The 6855-nt window shown below is 42.1% G+C and overlaps 1 protein-coding gene across 2 annotated transcripts in view; it reads left to right on the top strand.

Moving 5' to 3' along the window:
* Positions 1-2791: 2791 nt before the first annotated feature.
* Positions 2792-6855, top strand: part of LOC115074553 (protein CEPU-1-like) — a 42354-nt gene continuing 38290 nt past the window's right edge. For both annotated transcript variants that reach the window (XR_003852271.1, XM_029574118.1), the window contains exons 1-2: positions 2792-2921; positions 6342-6462. The gene's annotated coding sequence lies outside the window, so the exon portion shown is untranslated. The remainder of the gene's footprint in view (positions 2922-6341; positions 6463-6855) is intronic.

Here is a 6855-nt window from a genome sequence, read left to right as displayed (position 1 = left end):
TTGTCCAAATTTGAAATAATGTATCGTTTGCCCAGAGATTTAATTTTATGCAGCTTCTATAAGGGGGAAAAATCATGCAGTCTAGAACTTCTATAAAATATAATGGAAGAATTATAGCTAATTATCAAATTTAGCACTTTTGGGGAAATTAATGTCATTTCTCAAAGAGACATTCCCAAAAGGCAAGCTAACAAAGTCTTTGTTTTTCAACCTATCTGTCTTAGCACAGACCAGTGGTCCCCAAATCTGGGCCTTGAAAGTCCTCAATAGGTCTGATTTTCAAGGTAATCAAAATGTTTCAGATTATCCTGGGGTTTTTTTTTAGACAAAAATGTATGCAAAAATCTCATGAATATTTATCGTGGATGTGCTATAAACCAGAGAGTTTTGGATGGCCAGATTAGGGAACTAGATGTACTAAGAGGTTTCTCCCACTTTGGATAGGGACATACTATATACGAGGGATTGGGTGGGAATGATTTTGAAGAGCAGATATTCTGAACCCTTGTGAGAGGGGAAAAGATAATTATTGCCTTTTTTTATCTGATGTATTTGCTATTTTATTTGGCATATATGATATTGTATTGTGTTGTGTATTTTGATGCTGTAAGCCACCCCATTGGTCCTTTCAGGAGGAGGAAACATGTAAATTGAAAAATGAAATGAAAAACCCTTTTCTTTCTCTTCTGTAATTAGATGACCTTCTTGGGTTCTAATAGTGCTCTCAGACCTCTGCAGGTCTGCTATTGCCTATTATGTCCCTGATATTTTCTGTGAGAGCAGGGCCAGTGGTTATAGATGGTGTTAGCTTAACCACCGGTTTGTTCTGTCTATCCTGGCAGTCACTATAATGAGGCACATTTGTCCAAATACCAACAAGCATTCCCATAGCAAACAAACCCAGGCCACACTACATCATGTGTGAGTAATTACCCACAGCTCATATTATGCTGCTTCCTTATATTTCTGCATTGTGGATGTGGAATGAGTTATCATTGCAGCCTATATAATATTAATAACAGTAATCAACCTTTCATCAATACATAATAGTGCATTTCCCCATAATAAAACTGCTATTGAGAAATAGGCATGTTTATATGACACATTCTTTTAAGCCACAAAATATAAAAAGTTTAATAAAAAATACAAACACAATCTCCAGGAGTCATAGCAAACCCTTCATTAGCAGGAATCGGTCCTGATCCACTGTCTGTCATAATCTAGATTTCCAGAAGCACTTATTCCATGATCCATGGGTATAGTCTCCAGTAATGGACCTATGGAAGTGATTTTAAGAACTATAGTTACATTCTCTACAAATAGCACTCATTCCAGGATGTATGTATACTCTGTTGGCAGTGATACTTACGTCAGGATTTTAAAGTGTACAGTCTAGCAGACACATTTGTATATCTATCCAGGTGCTCCAGCAGCAAGATGGCCTTGACTTGCGGATGCTACCCAGCCATGATATGTGGTCTCTTTCTCCATCGGTACCACTGAATCCTGACCCACGAGTTCTGCCTGACAACCTGGTCCTGTTCTATAAACACTGTTGCCAGCACTGATAGCCAATAGATGATGTCTCTAGCTCTAACATTCATTACAAGACTCATGGCATGGTCTCTAGCCATGGTACTTATGTAATCCAATACAAACTGTTCAACATTAATTTGTTTTCTATTCCTGCAGCACTGTTGATTTAAAAATTACACTGTTATTATTAATTTCAGATGGTGTAGGGCAAACCTAATTAAAATATAACACCAATTGCCACACATATGTAGCAAGGACTTCCATTTAAAATTAATAGGAATATTAAGCGTGACACTGGGCTCAAGGAAGATCTACATAGTAATTACAGAAGTTTTGCTAGAAATGATCTGATAAAGCCAACGTAGAGATTTATGAAGTCCCCATGTTCTTTCTGGGTTCTATTAAAAAGCTTTCTACTTCAAGGTCAAATAGGTTTCCTTGGCAAGAGTAGAGAGTTAAGGTGGTAATAAGAGTGTGCTTACTGTGGCAATGTATACTTCTAACAGCTATATCGGTCCTGAAGAAATCTGGATTTTATTTATTTATTTATTTAACAGTTTTTTATACCGACCTTCATAATAAATAACCATATCGGATCGGTTTACAATTAACAATGGTATAACAGTGGTAACAATTCAGGTAAACAAAAAATAAACAATAGGAAGGAATAAGTCAAAGTTACAATCAACAGGGAAAGAGAACTTGGGAGCTTGTAACAAGCTGGAAAGAAGATAAGGCAGGAAATAAATATAAAGTGATATCATAGGATTCCTTTTGGTTGGACCAACATAAAATGTATTGACATGATGTGATATAGACCTTTTAAGACCACAAACGGTCTAGACTTATATGATCTGGAAAGCTCTTCTGTCATCATCACTTATGGATAATTCTTATGTTTTTCCCAATTATTTATTTTATTTAACGTGTTTTGTATATCGTCATTCAGTTTTGCCATCAAAACGGTTAAATTAGTTTTGCTGACTCCACAGTCAGGTTTTCAGGAAATGCACAGTGAATGCATAAGATATGTTGGAGACCCAGTATGTATACAGTTACTTCATGCATATTCATGGTGGATATCCTGAAAACCCAACTGGTGGTGGGGGTCATGAAAGACTGGTTGGGGAACGGCAGGGATTAATGAAAGGTAGCACAACCTTCAAGAAATCCTGATTATGGTGTGTGGATGCACTCCCTTTTGAACACTTAACTAATATCCTGGCACCTTTCTTTTCTGATTCTGTGCAGCTGAAGGGTTTGCGAGTGAAGAAGAGTATCTGGAGATTGAAGGCATCACCCGCGAGCAGTCTGGACAGTATGAGTGCAGCGCTGCCAATGATGTGGCAGCACCAGATGTCCAGAAAGTAAAGTTACTGTGAATTGTAAGTGCCCCTCACTGGCTGTTCTTTCTCTGAGGGCTGGGGCAGACAGAAGCACATTCTTGTATGCCTCGGCAGACACTGAAAATAAATGGACAGCCATAAGTGACATACAATGAGCCGTGTATCATTTTCCATATCTTCCTCAGTCTTTCTGTTTCTAGTTTGCTGACATCTGAATGATTCTCTAGCTAAATACATACATAAATGTACCTATACGTGCCTTGAGATTATACGTCTTTCTTTTTAGCTTCTTTTCTTTTTCTGGCTCTCTTTTTATTTCTCTGACTATTGTCTGCATTCCTGCTATTCTAAGCACATCTGGGGAGAGTAGGCATAAGGGATGCGCCTTAGGGGTACAGAGTCCATTAGCTCTTTAGAAATCCACATTTTCTGTTCAGGATCCCTTTAAATGCAATAGGAAATTCTGGAGAGATCCGAAAAGTGCTCCAGTTTGGGAGCATGCCCATAGCAGTGAGTACCATTGGACCAGCGATTATGGGCTTTCAGCACACTGCTGTAAGCTCTGGTGGCCTGCTGGTGCAGAGCATTATGCGCTGGCTTTTGCTGCAGAATATGGTAAGCAGTATGCCACTTCTTATTTGGAAAGTGCCTGCCAGCCTCAGGAGGTATGTTACTGCCCAGAGATGAGGTATTGCCGGTATGTCGTCATCACATGCTGCGCAAGTCTCTCTGCTCTGTTACTTGTTGAGACTGTCACTTTTATATCAGGCTATCCACGACTAGGCAGATGGAGCCCCCGTGTTAGTTGTCGTCTAGACTGTAATGGATCTTTTTATTGTTGATGTGGTATGACATAGGGATGTGAATCGTTTTTCAACGATTAAAATTATCGTCCGATAATGTTTATATCGTCTTAAATCGTTATAGAACACGATACAAAAGAAATTCTAACGATTTATCGTTAAAAATCGTTAAATCGTGTTAGTGCGCACTAACTCCCCGTTAGTGCGCACTAACTCGATTTAGTGCGCACTAACTGAAAATGATACAAATAAACACTTTCCAGGTCACTGAAGGTCAGTTAGGAATGAATATGTGTTCCTATTGGCTGGCTGCCCTCTTATCTATTGATGTTACCAAGGTTACCACTGAGGTGATGGTTGGGGGGATGGGAAATGGAACTGGAAACTAACGAACACCAACAGAAAATGAAACAAAGTGTTCACACTTCCCAGGTCAGTAAAGGTCACTTAGGAATGAATATGTATGTATGTATTCCTATTGGCTGGCTGTGCTCTTATCTATTGATGTTACCAAGGCTAATACTGAGGTAATGGTTGGGGGGATGTGAAATGGAAACAGTTGGAAGCTTGACAAAAAAAGTAATGTAATGATCAGCACTCACGTGACTAGAACTTGTTTGTTTATTATTTTTGTTAGCAGGCACCTGAAATGCTAGTGCATGTTGAATTTGCCAATCACTGTGCATTTTAGAAAGGTGGTCCTGGCTGGAACTGTACACAGTTCAAATATATGTAATTGATTGTTGGTAAGTGTATTTTTCAAGTAGCCACACTGGCACAAGTATGTTTACTTTTCCTCCTACTTAACTCACTAGCTCAGCTTTGTAAGAAGGGCTTCTCTGCTTGTGTGTTGTTTTTGTTTGGTGTGAGGAGAGCAGAAGCATCAGATCTTTATTCAATCTACTACAGTCATCTCTTACAGTGCCCTATCCCTATTAATACCAGGAGTGTTGTGATCTTCCTGCACACAGTGCCCTAACCCTGATACCAGTCTGAGACAGCTCCCTCCCTGCATTACTAGTGAGAGGCTGGCTTCACAGACAGGGGGGAGCTGCCTGACCCTCACTCCTGACTTCCCCCATGTCCCAGCTAGTGAATGGTGTGTGGGTGAGGGGGGGGGGGGGGAGGATGGTGAAGTCTGAGACAGCTCCCTCCCTGCATTACTAGTGAGAGGCTGGCTTCACAGACAGGGGGGAGCTGCCTGACCCTCACTCCTGACTTCCCCCATGTCCCAGCTAGTGAATGGTGTGTGGGTGAGGCGGGGGGGGGGGGAGGATGGTGAAGTCTGAGACAGCTCCCTCCCTGCATTACTAGTGAGAGGCTGGCTTCACAGACAGGGGGGAGCTGCCTGACCCTCACTCCTGACTTCCCCCATGTCCCAGCTAGTGAATGGTGTGTGGGTGAGGGGGGGGGGAGGATGGTGAAGTCTGAGACAGCTCCCTCCCTGCATTACTAGTGAGAGGCTGGCTTCACAGACAGGGGGGAGCTGCCTGACCCTCACTCCTCCGGGGTATTGTGATCTTCCTGCACACAGTGCCCTATCCCTGATACCAGGGGTGTTGTGATCTTCCTGCATGCAGTGCCCTATCCCTATTAATACCAGGAGTGTTGTGATCTTCCTGCATGCAGTGCCCTATCCCTATTAATACCAGGAGTGTTGTGATCTTCCTGCATGCAGTGCCCTATCCCTGATACCGGGATGTGTGCAGGAAGATCACAACACCCCTGGTATTAGGGATAGGGCACTGTGTGCAGGAAGATCAGAACACTCCTGGTATTAATAGGGATAGGGCACTGTGTGCAGGAAGATCACAATACCCCTGGTATCAGGGTTAGGGCACAAGTTCTAGTCACATTGACTGATCACATTACTTGTTTTGTCAAGCTACCAACTGTTTCCATTTCCCATCCCCCATATACTGTCAGTAGGAAACTTGGTAACATGAATAAATAAGAGGGCAGCCAATAGGAATACATATTCATTCCTAAACTGACCTTAACTGACCTGAAAAGTGTCAAATTGTATCATTTTCAGTTAGTGCGCACTAACTCCCAGTTAGTGCGCACTAACTCCCGTTAGTGCGCACTAACTCGAGTTAGTGCGCACTAATCGGAAAAAACGATTTTTAACGATTTTTTAACTAAAAAATCGTGCCTAAGATGATTTTCTTGCCCTGCCACACGATTTCTATCGTTAAGACGATATGGAAAACGATTCACATCCCTAGTATGACATATTTTTATGGAAAGAAAATAGGGGTTTTTTTAACGATGCTGGGGAGTTGTTTTTTTAATTGAATGTTTGGCTCTTCCTGCTCCTTTGGGCTGCCAGCTCAGTTGGAATGGGCCTTTGGGGCACAATAGAGCCATGAGCCTTCATTCACAACTACCTGGGGTGCTCTCCCTATTTTTACAAACCTTGTCTTGCCCTCTCTCCCCCCTCCCCCCCCCCCAGACCACCTATCTCGAAGATCCATGGCTAAGAGCCATAGACCATGGCTTCTTGCAGGACCTGGTACAAAATCAATCTATTTCCAGCCAGTAGGTGGCACCGTTGAATAATGATGGAGTCTGTGAATGTAATATCCCCATCCCTGGCCAGCCCTTGTTACTGAGACACCAGGCCATCCCTAATGAAGTTGCTTTATTTCTGCAGATCCACCCTACATTTCAGATGCTAAGAGCACAGGGGCCACATTAGGACAGAAGGGAATTCTGCAGTGCGATGCCTCAGCGGTTCCTTCTGCAGATTTTTATTGGTACAAGGAAGACAAAAGGTAAACAAACTTCTCATTTTAGGGTTGTATGAGATATATATATTTTTTATTTATTTATTTATTTATTTATTTTTGGCAGTTTCTGCCTGCTTTTTTGGGTTTACCACTCAGTTGAAACTGGATTCTACCATTTGCAACTAGTTGGGGAGAGGGGGTCCTCATTTTAACACCCTCCTTCATTCCATCTAGCCCACCAGTACTATGAAAGCTTCAGCCAGGAACCACAGACTGCAGCTTTCTTATGAACCCGATTAATGGGCATGCGGCATCTGGCTAGTAGATGTTGCTGTTGAGTGGTGCTTGGGACTCCTTCCTCCTTTGGAAGCTGTCAGCACTGCTTCCACATCAACCCTAACTCTAGCTCAGAAATCTAACTTTTCTCCTGTGTGGCCA

Source organism: Rhinatrema bivittatum, chromosome 12 (genome assembly GCF_901001135.1).
Source record: "Rhinatrema bivittatum chromosome 12, aRhiBiv1.1, whole genome shotgun sequence".
Lineage (NCBI taxonomy): Eukaryota > Metazoa > Chordata > Amphibia > Gymnophiona > Rhinatrematidae > Rhinatrema > Rhinatrema bivittatum.
This window is presented reverse-complemented; position numbering and strand designations above follow the sequence as displayed.